General features: G+C 40.5%; 1 protein-coding gene across 1 annotated transcript in view; it reads left to right on the top strand.

The window, feature by feature from the left end:
* Window positions 1-19023, top strand: part of ZDHHC24 (zinc finger DHHC-type containing 24) — a 177988-nt gene that overhangs the window by 47714 nt on the left and 111251 nt on the right. The gene's annotated exons all lie outside the window — the stretch shown is intronic.

The following is a 19023-nucleotide window of genomic DNA, read 5'->3' as shown; positions in this document are numbered from 1 at the left end:
GTCCCTCTGAGTCCCAGTTGGTGAATCGAATAAAGAATCTCTTCCTTCCTGAAGAAACCTGTGTCCATCTCTCTGTGCTCGGCTTCCGTCAGTTTCTCCGGTATCACAATAACCAATTCAAATTTTAATTATACGTCAGTAGCATTTATACCCCATTTTCATGTCGGTGGGGGTCATGAGCATTAATTACGTAATTTGTTTTTCACAAGTTATAAATAGCTGTTTCTAGTTATAATCTTTCGTTATATAACGCATTACACATTTGATTAAAACCAGATATTTACAAATACCGATATCTTGGACAATTAACAAGTTATTTCGAAATCAGTACTTTTCCCGTAACTAGGATTTTATATAAATCCTATTTCTGAGAATAGGAGATAAAATGCCAAATTTATTCTTCGTTCAAATTAACCCTTATATGAACAGCTAGGATAGATATCAAAATGGATATTTGTATCTACAATTCCCATCTTAGATCATATCATGATCTATCTTAAATATCCATGGGAGGCCTGCGGCAGAGAAACAAAAGGAGGTATATTCAGACGTGCTAATCACGTCTGTGGGACTTTCATTATTTCTTCACCTCGATTTCCCCCATTTGCTCTGTGCCGTAGGTTTTCCCTTTAAGAGGAGTTCGAGCTGTTGATTTCAGCTTTTTCAATTATCTGTTGAATACATCTTTTAAGCGTACAAGTTAAATATTTCAAACAGCTGACATGTTAACCATTTTTAAACAGACTGAACATCATGTTATCTGTATCTTGAGCCTTGGGTCAATACAGGCAAAGTGTATTATTCCCAACAACGGGAATATTATTATTATTATAATTCATAATGTAAGCTCATATAGTCAAAACGGGAATAATATCTATCCCCCTCTTTGGACCAGGGTCTTGGATTACCAGTCCACCCAGTGAACTCAGTCCAGATCAAAAAACCCAGTGACAACTCATATTTGAGGAAAAAAGCACATCTGGAAAACCCTGAGTGAGGGCCATTACTGTGCAGACATGTCATCCCCTCACGTTGACAGCATTAGTGACTTATACAACCCGCACTTGTAAGTAAATAGCTCGGGTATCGGGATTGGGAAACACTTCCTGATTAGTTTCAAAAGGCCCAATTACATATTAAATCATGAGATAACTTATAATCAGTTTGTAATTCTAACAATAATCCCAATCATGACCTTGCGTCTTATGCCTCCTAATCACATCCCTATTTCGACGGTCCAGTCATATCCATACTTAATAAATGGGAATCCATCCTTGGTACACTCAACATACTTCAATGACACACATAGTAAGTACATCCATGCCTGAGTAAGCTAACACTTCCTCTCTCTCCGGCTGACTCTACAAAAATAAAAATAACAAAATAGTTCAATAGTCCAGAAAAATAGAATAAGTCTTTCAAGGAGAATAAAGAATGTTAGACACCATAAACTTTGTTCCATAATCTTAGACACCATAACATAGCTAAGGGTAGCAATATGGCTGACAACAATTCCACATAGTTCTTAATTCTTCTGTTTGCTGAATGTTCACCACAATGCTCTGTGCAACACCCCAATTGTTGGAAGGGTTAATACAGAAATAGTGGCATTAGACAGCACTGCACCTTCAGGACTTTCATAGTTAGTTTATGTCCTCATAAATAAGCATCTCAGTTTCTGCGGCCAGCATGGATTTTGACCAAACAGATTTAATTGCAAAAAAGGTAGGTAAGCAGGTAGGTCAGCCAGAGAGATTGGTGTGTAGTCCCAAATATCAGGCGGCACAAATACTCCAGTATGGTCTCTATAATCATACAAACAGAAGGATCAGTACGACATCAATAAATTAATTATCTATGCTAAACTCAAATAGAGACTAAAGTTAAATCCTTATCTTGTGTAACATGTATTTCTCTCAGTGTTGCTTATATTTCATTGCATTGTCCTTTATACAATTTTAATACATAATTTCCCTTTAGAATGCCTTTGCATGGATGAGAGAAGCACTCATTCTATATAAATGCTTGTTGAGTACTAAAACACTAACATATACATATTGGAATAATTCCCAATAAAATACTGTTCTTAAACTTAAACCTTAATTTGATAATCCCAATTAATTACTTTTAATTTTAATTGGAATGCTGAATTCTGTCAAAAAAGTTGTGGACCCAGGTAACATTTTATTGAAACCGAAACCTTTTATAGATCCCGATGTCCAAAAAGCCACCAGTTCTGTATGTGTGTGATCATGTTTAATACATGGTGGAACCTCCATACAGTTATCCCACTTAAACAATATTTTTTTTCAGAACAACTAGGAATGAAATAGGAGAAACAAAATGAATTACTGTTGTTGCTAAGTGCTTTGTTTAATACAGAGTTGTCTTGCTTTGCTAAGGTTGCAAGTGGCCTCTGATAAGGAAGGGGCAGCAAACTGTAGACATATGTTATATTAAAGGACCACTCTAGGCACCCAGACCACTTCAGCTTAATGAAGTGGTCTGGGTGCCAGGTCCAGCTAGGGTTAACCCATTTTTTTTTATAAACATAGCAGTTTCAGAGAAACTGCTATGTTTATAAATGGGTTAAGCCTTCCCCCATATCCTCTAGTGGCTGTCTCACTGACAGCCGCTAGAGGCGCTTGCGTGATTCTCACTGTGGAAATCACAGTGAGAGCACGCAAGCGTCCATAGGAAAGCATTGTAAATGCTTTCCTATGCGACTGGCTGAATGCGCGCGCAGCTCTTGCCGCACGTGCGCATTTAGCGGACGGGGCGGAACGGAGGAGGATCGGAGGCAGAGAGCTCCCCGCCCACCCCTTTTCCCCTTTCCAGAGCCAGGCGGGAGGGGGACCCTGAGGGTGGGGGCCCCCTCAGGGCACTATAGTGCCAGGAAAACAAGTATGTTTTCCTGGCACTAGAGTGGTCCTTTAAGTTGCCCTCACTTGTCAGGTCTTGGAAACTCACTTATTTTATTGCAGATGCCTCTATGATACCACGTTACAAATTGACTAAGCATACTTATTATTATCCTATTTTATTTTAGTTATTTCACATTACGCAGCCTATGCAAACAATGTCTACATCTCAACTTCAGCTTGTACATCCTCTAAGAGCCAGCATTAATACTGTTTTATCTATATATAAAATATTAAGAACATGAACCATCTGTGTATTAGGCTGAGGTTGTTTGGTGTGGGTATAGGTTGGAAGCTGTGGTTGGTATTGAGGAACCTATCAGGGTGGGTCCTTGAACACCAGCTGGGCCAGGTTCTCCCTTAGCACCAGGTTCTCCTTTGTTTCCTTGAGCACCAGGTTCACCATTGTTACCCTTAGGTCCAGGGGAACCTCCGGGGCCTTGAGGTCCAGGAGCACCACAGGCACCAGGGAAGCCAGGGGCACCAGCAATACCAGGAGTACCAGTGAGGCCAGCTTGACCGGGAGAACCGGGTTCACCACGAGCACCTTGGGGTGAACCCCTGCTATCCACAATTAAAACAGTGCTGAAGTTGCCACCTCTACAAAAGTTAGACCCTTTGATCAAATTCTCTACCTCTGCCGCTAAAACTTTTCTGATTCAATCTCCTATCACCTCCCAAATGTCCTTGTCTCGCCTGCTTAAGATCACAATGCTTTGTGACCGATACAACATACTCGTTTCCCTCTTTCTTTATTTCAAAACAACTTGCTGTATCTTTCTCATGAATCTTCCCAAGAAAATCAGTTGGGGTCAAAGAGGGCCAGTCACAGACCAACAGTTTAACCAAAAGTGAACAAGGAGGAAGCGTATTCGATATGCAGGTCGAGATTACCTAACTCACATCCCCTCTTTGTGTACACCTCTATGTGTACCACACAGATATAATATTAATATTTGAAGAATTATTGTATATGTATGTGGCGAAACCAACTTCGCCACTGTGAACTGGAGAAGCCTGGTTGCCCGCCTGCTGCCTTTGGACTATGGACCAGACTTGATGTGAATGTGATACCCCAGATAGCTATACCATGGAGCCTATTCATATAATGAAAGACTATGGGAAAGACTTTAGCTCCATGGCAATTGTACTGTGTGAATAGGATCTGCGCGCTATTCGGGAGTTTTGTGCGCTCAGATCCCAGCTATCTGGGGATATGTGAAATGTCTGGGTGTTATGGATAAAAAGTAACTTTCTGTATTTTAAAGTGGTTTTTATGTCTTTCTGTAACCATGTGGTTAATGGAGTCTGTCTCTGTGCTGGGAGGTAATTGGATTACTTCTCCAGCACAGAGAGGAAGCTGGAAAGCTAGGGTTTTTAAAAGATACTTTACTAACTTTTGAACCCCTGGTCTGATCCATGCCATTTTTTAATATGTTGTTCCCCTGAATGGATTGATTGTGGATATGTATTTTTATGTGAATGTGATGTATGGTTTTAGAGTTAGGAAAGTTGTGTAAAAGTATATTTTAAACTGTATGCATAATGGGATTATGTGTCACACTAAGGGGAGGGGATGTGTGGGAGGTAACATCTATGTCATTGGTTATTTTATGCCTGGGTGTGGCCTGTGTGTGTGAGTTGGAAATAAAGGCCAGGCTGGATGAGCCAGTCCAGAGTTCCTGTTTAACCCTCAAAAGGAAGTGTCGTCTCGTTCTTGGGGGGAATTGGATTGTAAGCTGACTGCCAGGAGTGTAAGCGGATTGTATGCTTTTCTTGTTCAGCTGTTCCAGTTCGGAGTGTTATCTTGTATCCAGTTCGGGAGTTTGGTGTTCTGCAGTAGCTGTGCCTTTCTGTAAAAAGGGGATTATCGCCTAAACGGATTTTATTCCCTTTTATGCTGAAACGGTCCGCAACAATTGGTGGCAAGCGGTGGGATCGTTCCTACAACCAGAGGGACAGCTACAGGCAACATCAATTCCTGGAGTACAAATTAAGGGCAACGCTAGTACCCGTACAGCGACCCTATCTACGAAGGAATTCGGGAAAATGGAGGAGAAGCTGCAGGAGACAGTGTACAGTTACGTATGCCTGGGGTCTGGAGCAGTCCCAGAGGAGGACATGTTGAGGTACAGAGATATGGCCAGAGCCAGATTGTGGGACGAAGCCCTAGAAGAAGTGCAGTATTCACGAGGGGATCGGCGCCGCAGCAGAAGGCAGCGAATTCTGGCTAGAATGGCAGAACGGATGCCCCTCCTGAGAAAACAGACCACAGAAAAGTGGGTGACTAGACTCGAGATTCTAGTATATGCAGAACTGGCGCTAGACGACGCATACCAGGCGATACAATGGTACGCAGCTCAGTGTGTCCCCGAGATGGCAGAGTATGAGTTCCCAGAAGGCGGAGATTACACTGACCTTGGCCGATTTTGGGATAACCTTGACGATGAGGACTTTGGGAAAGTGACCGACTCTCGTTTTTGGGACCTGTACTACGACCGAGAGGACATGCTGGGTCTCCCTAGCGCTATTGACCTCGAGGCAGACCTACAGTATTTGGTCGCCAAGGAATGGAACCTGGAGGGGGATTACCTGTGACTCATCAATGAGGCCCGGGAAGAGACCACCGGTCCTCCTTCCCAACAGCAACCAGCGGTACCCGAGGTAGCAGATCTCCTAGACTGGTCCTGTGAGGACCCCCAGCAGCAAAGTGATATGCCAGGAAGGCAGTGTGAAGTGAAGGGAGAGGAGAGCAGCGTCCTCCCTCCCCAGCGGCAGTGTGTAACCCAGGGAGCTGATGGTGTCGTCCATCCTCTCCAGCGGCAGTGTGTGTCCCAGGGAGCAGAAGGTGCAGTCCTTCCTCCTCAGCGGCAGTGTGTACCCCAGGGAGCTGATGGTGTCGTCCATCCTCCCCAGCGGCAGTGTGTAACCCAGGGAGCAGAAGGTGCCGTCCTTCCTCCCCAGCGGCAGGCTGAGTTACAGAGGGCAGAGGTAGTTGTTCCTGCCCCCCAGCAGCAAAGTGATATGCCAGGAAGGCAGTGTGTGTCCCAGGGAGCAGAAGGTGCAGTCCTTCCTCCCCAGCGGCAGTGTGTACCCCAGGAAGTGGAAGGTGCCGTCCTTTCTCCCCAGCGGCAGTGTGTACCCCAGGGAGCGGAAGGTGCCGTCCTTCCTCCCCAGCGGCAGTGTGTACCCCAGGGAGCTAATGGTGTCGTCCGTCCTCCCCAGCGGCAGTGTGTGTCCCAGGGAGCAGAAGGTGCAGTCCTTCCTCCCCAGCGGCAGTGTGTCCTGCAGGGAGCAGAGACAGTCAGTCTCGACACCCCAGCAGCAGGACAAGAGAATGAAAGGGGAGACAGCTGGTCTCCCATTCCACCAGCAGAGAGAGTGGCAGGGAGAGGAGCCTGCTAACCCCCCTCCCCAGCGGCAGTTTACCGTCCAGAGAGAGGAGCTTGTTACACCCTCTCTCCAGCGGCAGCCTAACCCACCAAGGGGAGATGTTAAGCCCCACATCTGTGCAGATGGGACCGTAGTCTCTGCACTTACAGCACCAGGGGTAGGGACGGTCGGTCCTGTCCCCCAGCCACAGAGCGATATATCCAAAGGGGAGACAGTCGGTCTCCAGCAACCAGGCTCCAACCAGACTACTCCCGTGGTAGTGCTGGCAACAGGACAGAGTACCGCTGGTCTCTGCCCCCTCAGCAACCCACCAAGGCAGCCTACCAGTCCCCCACACAGCCGTGGTGCGGCACCTGAACCTGGACAAGATTCTCCCTCACCCAGGTGTAGTAACTGTTTATTGTGGGTGGGCTGCTCTGCGGTTTCTGTTTTGTGGGTGGGTTGCTGGACTAACCAGGGCACTGACCGGCAGGAGGTCAGGTACCCTGTTAGTCTAATTGGTAAAGGGGAGAATTGTGGCGAAACCAACTTCGCCACTGTGAACTGGAGAAGCCTGGTTGCCCGCTGCCTTTGGACTATGGACCAGACTTTATGTGAATGTGATACCCCAGATAGCTATACCATGGAGCCTATTCATATAATGAAAGACTATGGGAAAGACTTTAGCTCCATGGCAATTGTACTGTGTGAATAGGATCTGCGCGCTATTCGGGAGTTTTGTGCGCTCAGATCCCAGCTATCTGGGGATATGTGAAATGTCTGGGTGTTATGGATAAAAAGTAACTTTCTGTATTTTAAAGTGTTTTTATGTCTTTCTGTAACCATGTGGTTAATGGAGTCTGTCTCTGTGCTGGGAGGTAATTGGATTACTTCTCCAGCACAGAGAAGGAAGCTGGAAAGCTAGGGTTTTTAAAAGATACTTTACTAACTTTTGAACCCCTGGTCTGATCCATGCCATTTTTTAATATGTTGTTCCCCTGAATGGATTGATTGTGGATATGTATTTTTATGTGAATGTGATGTATGGTTTTAGAGTTAGGAAAGTTGTGTAAAAGTATATTTTAAACTGTATGCATAATGGGATTATGTGTCACACTAAGGGGAGGGGATGTGTGGGAGGTAACATCTATGTCATTGGTTATTTTATGCCTCCCCCTGGGTGTGGCCTGTGAGTGTGAGTTGGAAATAAAGGCCAGGATGGATGAGCCAGTCCAGAGTTCCTGTTTAACCCTCAAAAGGAAGTGTTGTCTCGTTCTTGGGGGGAATTGGATTGTAAGCTGACTGCCAGGAGTGTAAGCGGATTGTATGCTTTTCTTGTTCAGCTGTTCCAGTTCGGAGTGTTATCTTGTATCCAGTTCGGGAGTTTGGTGTTCTGCAGTAGCTGTGCCTTTCTGTAAAAAGGGGATTATCGCCTAAACGGATTTTATTCCCTTTTATGCTGAAACGGTCCGCAACAATGTATAGCACGGTTGTCTAGGGGTGTATACATAAACAGTGAAAGTAGAGTCTTCATGTAGGGTTTGCAATACTGACAGTCTGGGTCATAGCATTAATGCAGACATGCGGTTAGGTACTTTTCCATTGTCAGAATACATTGAAAACACTAATATATTGCAAATATTAAAATCATATTGCAGCTGTTACCTATACCTGCAAGGATATGGTTGTAATACTTCAATTGAGTTCAAATTGAGTATCAAAAGTCTAACCACAAAAAACTAATTTTATATGCTTATAAAAATGAGTTTAACCTCTTAGCGACTTAATAGGTTGACCTCTTCCCATAGTATGGTTCCTTTTATAATTATTTTATTATTTATTCTCTTCTGGGTCCGCAAAATGCTTTCAATTTACCAATACAAATATAATACAGTAGTTTAGAACTGCCTCACTTATAATCATCAATTGTCTGATCTTTATTAAAAATACGATTTCATCATTACGCTATAATCAATGAGGCATATTAGATGAATCTTAATCTTGGAAAAACTTATCCTATACATCCATTCATTTTTTCTTGTTAAATAACCATATAGCATAACAATTGTTTATGTTAAAAATAAAATTTTCTTTTTCTTTGATTTAGATTATGCAATGCACTTTAAAAGTAGAGTTAACTCTTAATACTCCCCTAATAATACGGAGAAAGAGAGAGCCATTTAAAATTCGAAACGTGGATCCACGATATTGAAAAGCAGATTTTTTCCAGGGGCCCCTTTTTCGTGAGCTGTCAGCATTTAATCTGTTGTAAAAAGACACTAAAGGCTTGAGTTAATGACATGCAAATATTCTTTAAATAGTCTTCATACTCATTGTAATATCACACATGTCCTCTTATAACACAGAACACAACAAATGTAGCAGATATCCAGCAGACATGCCAATACAAAAAGCATATTCATGGACAGGCAATTAACTCAATCCAAAATAAATTAATAAACGTCACACTCAAAAGAAACACAGACATAATGTAGGTTCCCATGTTTGTGCATTATGCATTTTTGCAAACTATGCAAGCAGTACTGCTTTAAGATTAGATCAGAGAACCTGGCAACTGGACAGGAAAGTCGAATATTGGCAAGAAGTCCATTATTACAACAGAATTTTGGAAAACAGCTAAAACTTACAAAGACTGTTTTTTTTCCTTTTGCTTTAAGGATTACAACTCCTATTGCTCTTGAACTAGTATTCAATAATAATTTAAAATAACACAGCAAAATACCCATTAACATAAATGACAATCAAACTGCATACTTCAAAATGAGTAACCAAAACACACATTTATCAAAATCACCATTTACACAGAATAAACTTTTAACAGTTAGTATCAAATTAGTATCAAATTTATTTAAGAGTTCTGGTACCAAAGGTTTTTTTTCTTTTTAAAGAAGGGATCCCGTACGGCCATATAATGCGTTTGACTTAAACATTTATATAACACTTGCACTAACCAGTTGCAACATATGTACCCTGCCAATAGAAATTCTCTCTTATACGCTTATAGAACATTTGGAGCAGATTACACAGACATGGTATCATCTGCACTTGTCAAAATATTTAAACTACTCCATGTAGGCATGGCAAAATTTTGACCGGTCAATTTGAGTTCCCAAAAGTCATAACAACACAGGTAAAAAACCTTTGTCCATGGTTTTCTGATCCTACATTCTATGAACAAAATTGCAAACCCACTTCTACACAGTTTGGGTCACAATCCATAAAATCTCAGCATCCCCATACAACAATTTACAGATTTTCACAATGCTACAGAATACATACAATGTCAGAGGTGCTGCCCAATCCTTCCTCCCTGGGGAGGGGGTAAAAGTGAGCTTTATGGAGCAGTGGGAACCCTTTGTCCCTGCTTGGGGAGGTCTAACTATCACAGCAAGGATAGCACCCAAATCATTATCTTTAGGGGACAGGCTGGGTATAATCAGGAGAAATTTTTCAACTCCTCAAGCAACTGTGCCCCCTGCATACATGAATTGGCCTTCCTACGACCTTGATGAAGATGCCCCCTTTGACCAAAAAAAGAATGGGAATGTCCCCAAATAATGACTGTTCCTGGACTAGACAAGAAAGCAGGATCGACGACCCCAACGGTCCCCGCGCAGAAGAGGAGCAAATCAAATCACCTCCTGCAATGCAACTTGTGTGTGTTCACAGGAGGGAGTAATGATTTGGAGTTGTTAAAAACAGCCTCATTCCCATTTTATTTATCTTAACCCCCTTATCACGGACTTTATGCTTAAAATCAGAGTTGCACAGTCAAATTAAACAGCACATAAAGTAGCAAGCTTGAGTAATGCCAAACATCCATCATACAGGGTTAAAATCACTTTTTTTTTTCTTTGCAAAAGTGACATGTACATAAACATGTACATAAACTGTTTGCAAAAGTTACATGTACATAAACTAAAAATCTGTTTTACAACCTACCAAAGGCAACCTCTTCCAAAGAGGGATCATGGGACGTCTCCCATGCACACTTTTACCACCTGCCAAAGGTGAACCTCTAACAAAGAGGAATAGTCTACCATAGACAATTGTGCACAATACTGCCTGCCAAAGGAGCTAAAAAAAAAGTCCACCTGAGACTTAAAAAAAACCCATGTCTACCAAAAACTTTATGCAGTGAAAATACCCTTTAAAAATTTAAATAGTAAACAACCCCATTTAAATAACAATGCAATGTGTGGGGGATAGGAGATGCAGGTAAAGAAGGTCTCCAATGAACCTCTTACCTGTCATCTCCGTTCCGACCAATTGCACCCACATTTCTGACACCAAATTGTTGGGGATTAAATCAGCCCGGACCCTTTGTGGATATTTGCCAACTCATTCAGAGCTCTGGAAATTGGAAATGAATATCAGAGACTTGTTCAATAACCAATTCAAATTTTAATTATACGTCAGTAGCATTTATACCCCATTTTCATGTCGGTGGGGGTCATGAGCATTAATTATGTAATTTGTTTTTCACACGGGTAATTTTGTGAAAATGTAAACTGTAGCTGCACTCTGGGTGAAGACACATTCAAACTTTATGTTTTACAATGACCTCCACCCTCGGAAGGGCAAAGCACTGCAGACCCCTGTGTCACTGAATGGGTATTAGGAAGGCCCTCTCCGAAATTCTTCAAACTTGTAAATATCAACTAGAAGTGCTGCTCTCCATTAACTTTGTCACAATTTAATGTAACCCCACCCCTCCAAAAAAAAAACAACACTCGGAAATTCTATGGAGACAGTGGGTAGCTATTCAAACGTTAAAATCACGTCCCAGAAAATGAAACTATTCGTACAAAAATATTTGTACGGCATGGAACTCCCTTATTTCCCCAATTTGGCTCACTCAGAGAGATCTGTCACAGTAGGAAGCATCTCAACTGCATAGAAATATGGGAAAGAAAGTAATTTGCCCATAACACAGTGACAGTGGGGTCTGCAATACAGTATACTTAGTAGAGGTTAGAAACAGAGGCAGCATTAACGGGTTTCATACATTTGGCAAACATCCATCATCCACAAAGGGTCCGGGCTGATTTAATCCCCAACACCATTTGATGTCTTTATTTATTTATTTTTTAATACATTTTTCAGCCCCAAAAAAGGCCAAATACTATGGCTTTTCTTTTTTAAACCATGAGCAGCCACAGGCTGCTTACTGTTTAATAGACATGCCCCTACTTGCGGTATAGCGAGTAGGGGCAGAATTGGCCAATACTAAGTAATTTTTACATAGTATTAGTAAATTTGTCTGAAAGACCAATTTAAGTCTTTCAGCCTTTTGGTAGATAGCTCCCTAATACCGTGGGAATTAGGGAGTTGTCTACTAAGTGGCTGCAAGATGCAGCCGCGGCACGAATAGGATTGGAGTTTCATTCATTCGAATGAAATTCCGATCCGAACAAAGTCCGAATTGCGTACTAACATGAATGGAGAAACTGTTCTCATTCTGTTAGGCCGCAATTCAGTAGTTTTGCTGGCATTGTCTAAGTGACGGTTAAAGTGAAAGGAGGCTTCGCGGGAACACTGAGTAAAGGTGAGAATTGTGGGAAAATTGCTCTGACCACCGGAAATGAAGCACACTTTGTTCCTCCGCTGGTCAGAGATGGTCAGGTGTAGGAAACCTCCATAAGACAAAAATAGTCCCTACTTTGCTCTAGTTTTCTATAAAACAGACCGGAAGAAATGAAGAACAGATCCTGAGAGAGGGAGAGAAGAAGAATCGATTAAAGAAAGGTTAGTTCGGCATGACAGTGCCACTTTAAATGAGCTCCATTTGCCACCTTGCAAAGTTGGACTCTTTTAATTGCATTGTTCATAAGAATAGTTGTTTCTGCACAGATATTCCCTTTGTGTTGCTCAAGTGTGCGTGGTTTGTTTATTCGCTTCTTCAGATATCCCCAAGGAAGTAATCAGGAGCTTGAAGGTCAATTAACCCCTTAAGGACTGGACTTTTTTTGCGATGTTGTACATTTGCGACCAGGCATCTTTTTGACACTTTTGTGGTGTTTGTGTTTAGCTGTAATTTTCCGCTCTCTCATTTACTGTTCCCATACAAATTATATATTGTTTTTTTCAGGACAAAAGGGGCTTTCTTTACATACCATTATTTATATAATCTCATCTAATTTAATTTAAAAAAAATGAAAAAATATGATGAAAAATTGAAAAAAATACACGTTTTTTGAATTTTATGTGAAAAATCTTTTACTCATCTACAAATGCGAATGAAAAAAACTGCTAAATAGATTCAAAATGTTGTCCTGAGTTCAAAAATACCCAGTGTTTACATGCTTTTTGCTTTTTTTTTGCATGTTATAGGGCTATAAGTACAAGTAGGATATTGCGGTTTCAAAACATACATTTTTAAAATGTATCAATAGTGACATTGTAACACTGTTATCTGTCATAAATTGCTAAATAACACCCCACATGTACATATTTTTTTAAAAGTAGACAACCCAGGGTATTCAATATGGGGTATGTCCAGACTTTTTTAGTAGCCACTTAGGTTTTCTGATCCTACATTCTATGAACAAAATTGCAAACCCACTTCTACACAGTTTGGGTCACAATCCATAAAATCTCAGCATCCCCATACAACAATTTACAGATTTTCACAATGCTACAGAATACATACAATGTCAGAGGTGCTGCCCAATCCTTCCTCCCTGGGGAGGGGGTAAAAGTGAGCTTTATGGAGCAGTGGGAACCCTTTGTCCCTGCTTGGGGAGGTCTAACTATCACAGCAAGGATAGCACCCAAATCATTATCTTTAGGGGACAGGCTGGGTATAATCAGGAGAAATTTTTCAACTCCTCAAGCAACTGTGCCCCCTGCATACATGAATTGGCCTTCCTACGACCTTGATGAAGATGCCCCCTTTGACCAAAAAAAGAATGGGAATGTCCCCAAATAATGACTGTTCCTGGACTAGACAAGAAAGCAGGATCGACGACCCCAACGGTCCCCGCGCAGAAGAGGAGCAAATCAAATCACCTCCTGCAATGCAACTTGTGTGTGTTCACAGGAGGGAGTAATGATTTGGAGTTGTTAAAAACAGCCTCATTCCCATTTTATTTATCTTAACCCCCTTATCACGGACTTTATGCTTAAAATCAGAGTTGCACAGTCAAATTAAACAGCACATAAAGTAGCAAGCTTGAGTAATGCCAAACATCCATCATACAGGGTTAAAATCACTTTTTTTTTTCTTTGCAAAAGTGACATGTACATAAACATGTACATAAACTGTTTGCAAAAGTTACATGTACATAAACTAAAAATCTGTTTTACAACCTACCAAAGGCAACCTCTTCCAAAGAGGGATCATGGGACGTCTCCCATGCACACTTTTACCACCTGCCAAAGGTGAACCTCTAACAAAGAGGAATAGTCTACCATAGACAATTGTGCACAATACTGCCTGCCAAAGGAGCTAAAAAAAAAGTCCACCTGAGACTTAAAAAAAACCCATGTCTACCAAAAACTTTATGCAGTGAAAATACCCTTTAAAAATTTAAATAGTAAACAACCCCATTTAAATAACAATGCAATGTGTGGGGGATAGGAGATGCAGGTAAAGAAGGTCTCCAATGAACCTCTTACCTGTCATCTCCGTTCCGACCAATTGCACCCACATTTCTGACACCAAATTGTTGGGGATTAAATCAGCCCGGACCCTTTGTGGATATTTGCCAACTCATTCAGAGCTCTGGAAATTGGAAATGAATATCAGAGACTTGTTCAATAACCAATTCAAATTTTAATTATACGTCAGTAGCATTTATACCCCATTTTCATGTCGGTGGGGGTCATGAGCATTAATTATGTAATTTGTTTTTCACACGGGTAATTTTGTGAAAATGTAAACTGTAGCTGCACTCTGGGTGAAGACACATTCAAACTTTATGTTTTACAATGACCTCCACCCTCGGAAGGGCAAAGCACTGCAGACCCCTGTGTCACTGAATGGGTATTAGGAAGGCCCTCTCCGAAATTCTTCAAACTTGTAAATATCAACTAGAAGTGCTGCTCTCCATTAACTTTGTCACAATTTAATGTAACCCCACCCCTCCAAAAAAAAAACAACACTCGGAAATTCTATGGAGACAGTGGGTAGCTATTCAAACGTTAAAATCACGTCCCAGAAAATGAAACTATTCGTACAAAAATATTTGTACGGCATGGAACTCCCTTATTTCCCCAATTTGGCTCACTCAGAGAGATCTGTCACAGTAGGAAGCATCTCAACTGCATAGAAATATGGGAAAGAAAGTAATTTGCCCATAACACAGTGACAGTGGGGTCTGCAATACAGTATACTTAGTAGAGGTTAGAAACAGAGGCAGCATTAACGGGTTTCATACATTTGGCAAACATCCATCATCCACAAAGGGTCCGGGCTGATTTAATCCCCAACACCATTTGATGTCTTTATTTATTTATTTTTTAATACATTTTTCAGCCCCAAAAAAGGCCAAATACTATGGCTTTTCTTTTTTAAACCATGAGCAGCCACAGGCTGCTTACTGTTTAATAGACATGCCCCTACTTGCGGTATAGCGAGTAGGGGCAGAATTGGCCAATACTAAGTAATTTTTACATAGTATTAGTAAATTTGTCTGAAAGACCAATTTAAGTCTTTCAGCCTTTTGGTAGATAGCTCCCTAATACCGTGGGAATTAGGGAGTTGTCTACTAAGTGGCTGCAAGATGCAGCCGCGGCACGAATAGGATTGGAGTTTCATTCATTCGAATGAAATTCCGATCCGAACAAAGTCCGAATTGCGTACTAACATGAATGGAGAAACTGTTCTCATTCTGTTAGGCCGCAATTCAGTAGTTTTGCTGGCATTGTCTAAGTGACGGTTAAAGTGAAAGGAGGCTTCGCGGGAACACTGAGTAAAGGTGAGAATTGTGGGAAAATTGCTCTGACCACCGGAAATGAAGCACACTTTGTTCCTCCGCTGGTCAGAGATGGTCAGGTGTAGGAAACCTCCATAAGACAAAAATAGTCCCTACTTTGCTCTAGTTTTCTATAAAACAGACCGGAAGAAATGAAGAACAGATCCTGAGAGAGGGAGAGAAGAAGAATCGATTAAAGAAAGGTTAGTTCGGCATGACAGTGCCACTTTAAATGAGCTCCATTTGCCACCTTGCAAAGTTGGACTCTTTTAATTGCATTGTTCATAAGAATAGTTGTTTCTGCACAGATATTCCCTTTGTGTTGCTCAAGTGTGCGTGGTTTGTTTATTCGCTTCTTCAGATATCCCCAAGGAAGTAATCAGGAGCTTGAAGGTCAATTAACCCCTTAAGGACTGGACTTTTTTTGCGATGTTGTACATTTGCGACCAGGCATCTTTTTGACACTTTTGTGGTGTTTGTGTTTAGCTGTAATTTTCCGCTCTCTCATTTACTGTTCCCATACAAATTATATATTGTTTTTTTCAGGACAAAAGGGGCTTTCTTTACATACCATTATTTATATAATCTCATCTAATTTAATTTAAAAAAAATGAAAAAATATGATGAAAAATTGAAAAAAATACACGTTTTTTGAATTTTATGTGAAAAATCTTTTACTCATCTACAAATGCGAATGAAAAAAACTGCTAAATAGATTCAAAATGTTGTCCTGAGTTCAAAAATACCCAGTGTTTACATGCTTTTTGCTTTTTTTTTGCATGTTATAGGGCTATAAGTACAAGTAGGATATTGCGGTTTCAAAACATACATTTTTAAAATGTATCAATAGTGACATTGTAACACTGTTATCTGTCATAAATTGCTAAATAACACCCCACATGTACATATTTTTTTAAAAGTAGACAACCCAGGGTATTCAATATGGGGTATGTCCAGACTTTTTTAGTAGCCACTTAGTCGCAAACACTGGCCAAAGTTAGCGTTCATATTTGTTTGTGTGTGAAAAAAGTAAAAAACTAAATTGAACGCTAATTTTGGCCAGTGTTTGTGACTAAGTGGTTACTAAAAACGACTGGACTTACCCCATTTGCAATACCTTGGGTTGTCTTCTTTTGCAAATGGTATGCCATCATGGGGGTAATTCTCATTCCTGGGCTACCATACGCTCTCAAAGGCAACGTAACCAACCTGGCCATTTTCAATGTAAAAATATTTGACCTATATATTTGACCCTGTAACTTTCAAAAACGCTATAAAACCTGTACATGGGGGGGTCCTGTTCTACTCAGGAGACTTTGCTGAACACAAATATTAGTGTTTCAAAACTGGAAAATGTATCACAACAATTATATCATCAGTAAAAGTGCTGTTTGTGTGTGAAAAATGCAAAAAAAGTCACTTTCACTGACAATATCATCGCTGTGATATGTTTTACTGTTTTGAATCACTAATATTTGTGTTCAGCGAAGTCTCCCGAGTAAAACAGTACCCCCCATGTACAGGTTTTAGGGTGTCGTAGAACGTTACAGGGTAAAATACAGTGATAGCAAATTAAATTCTCTGGTCTTTCGGCCTGGGTTGGCAGGCAGGTCCCTTAAATTGCAATCAATAAAATAACTTAATTATGTAAAAATATTACATAAATACGCACGTAGAATTTAAATATATATGCATATTTATATATTTGAAGTCTACGTGTATATTTATATAATTATTTATGTAATTTTGTATATCGACATATGAATAGTTCGCATTCTTTTTATTTATTTAAATATACATAGATATATATACAATTTCATTCTAAGTGTATTTTGATATAAATATATATATATTAATATCAAAATACAGTTAGAATAAAATTTCGTATAGATATATAAATTTTTTTCAATTTTTTATTATTATTTTTAATTTTTTTAATTTAATTTAAATTATTTATTATTCGTATTTTATAATAATATATATATACAATATATATAATTATATATATTATATATATACGTGTGCAAATTAATTATAAGTGTATTTTTATATTAATATATGTACATATTAATATAAAAATACACTTAGCATGACATTATATATATGATATATAGACATATATTATATAGGTATAATATATGTCTATATATCATATATATACACATATATAATAATATATTTTTTTTTTATTAACTATAACTTTAATTTTTTTTTTGATTTTACAGTTGCAGGGAGACTGCCTGTCAGCACAGACAGTCCCCCTGCAGGCAGAGTCTAGGACACCTATTGTGACCATGTGGTCGCCCTGTTGGGCGATCACATGGCCCCAGGGGTCCTAAACCGCCATGGGGAGACTGTCTGGGCTGCAGGCAGTCTCCCCACAACGGGAGCACCGCCGATCGCCGCCGGGGGAACGACGGCGATCGGGTAAGTACATTTTAAATTTAGGACGGTTCAGGACCGTCGTCGGTCGGCAACGCAAAAATGCCGATGACGGTCCTGAACCGTCCTGCGTCCTCAAGGGGTTAATATGGGGATTTCCTGAAACTATCTGCTCACTGAACAATTGTCAGTTTGCTGCTCATACTTGCAACTCCAACTCTCAAGTTCAAGACTTGTCTAATGTAGCACAGTTGCTAAAGAAGTCCCTTTCCCAATTTACTGACTACCCCAGCCTCCATTACGTTTAAAAAAATAAATAAAATATTGTTCCTTCCACACAACCTACTTCCTCTCCTCCAATTGCATTATCTAACATTTAAGGACACTATAGTCACCAGAACTACAGCTTATTGAATTTGTTCTAGTGAGTAGAATCATTCCCTTCAGGCTTTTTGCTGTAAACACGGTCTTTTCAGAGAAAATGCAGTGTTTACATTACAGCCTTGTGATAACTTCACTGGCCACTCCTTAGATGGCTGCCAGAGCTGCTTCCTGGAGCAGTGCTGCACAGTGAGCAGTACCGCCATTCAGTGTCTTCACCCTCTTCATGCAGACATTGAACTTTCCTCATAGAGATGCATTTATTTAATTCATCTTTGTGGAGATGTGGATTGGCCAGGGCTGTATTTGACTTGTGCTGGCTCTGCCCCTGATCTGCCTCAATAGTCTCAGCCAATCCTTTGGGGAAATATTGGGATTGACTCAGACCACCACTTCTCATGGCAGCAGCTGCAGACTTAAAGTAAGATTTTACTATATTTCAAAAGGCAAGAAGGGGGAGAGGGCTAGATGGTGGTGTTAACACTATAGGGTCAGAACTACATGTTTGTGTTCCTGACCCTATAGTGATCCTTTAAGGTCTTACTCTTCCAGCAACCAACTTTTTATATGTATGAAATACTTTTTCCCCACTCCCCTTAAAAAGCAGATTCACATGAGCATGGGCCACTAACTGTACAGAGCTGCTGAATGATATTATAACGTTGCAAATTTGCATGCGTAGTAAGTTCCGTTGGCACTTTGTATTATCTGAGCCAAGAAATACTACTAGGGGCCCATGAAGCAGTGTTTAAAGTTCTCACAGAAACCAGTTCCTCGAGGATTCATTAGTCACATTTTAGTTATGTGTATAAACTACCAGTATATTCATGGACTTATGACTTGGCTGGTTTTCAATTAATACATTCTCACATAAATCATAAAAAATGGAAACCTTTAAGAATGTCAAAACTATTTTAATTTCTTATGCAAAAAGAAACATACAGTAAACCTTTTTTGCAGAATGCACTAAATTACCAAAATATTTTTAAATCAAGCTGAATCATAAATTACATCCGATTGTGGGAGAA

The sequence above is a fragment of the Pelobates fuscus genome, chromosome 12 (genome assembly GCF_036172605.1).
Source record: "Pelobates fuscus isolate aPelFus1 chromosome 12, aPelFus1.pri, whole genome shotgun sequence".
Lineage (NCBI taxonomy): Eukaryota > Metazoa > Chordata > Amphibia > Anura > Pelobatidae > Pelobates > Pelobates fuscus.
This window is presented reverse-complemented; position numbering and strand designations above follow the sequence as displayed.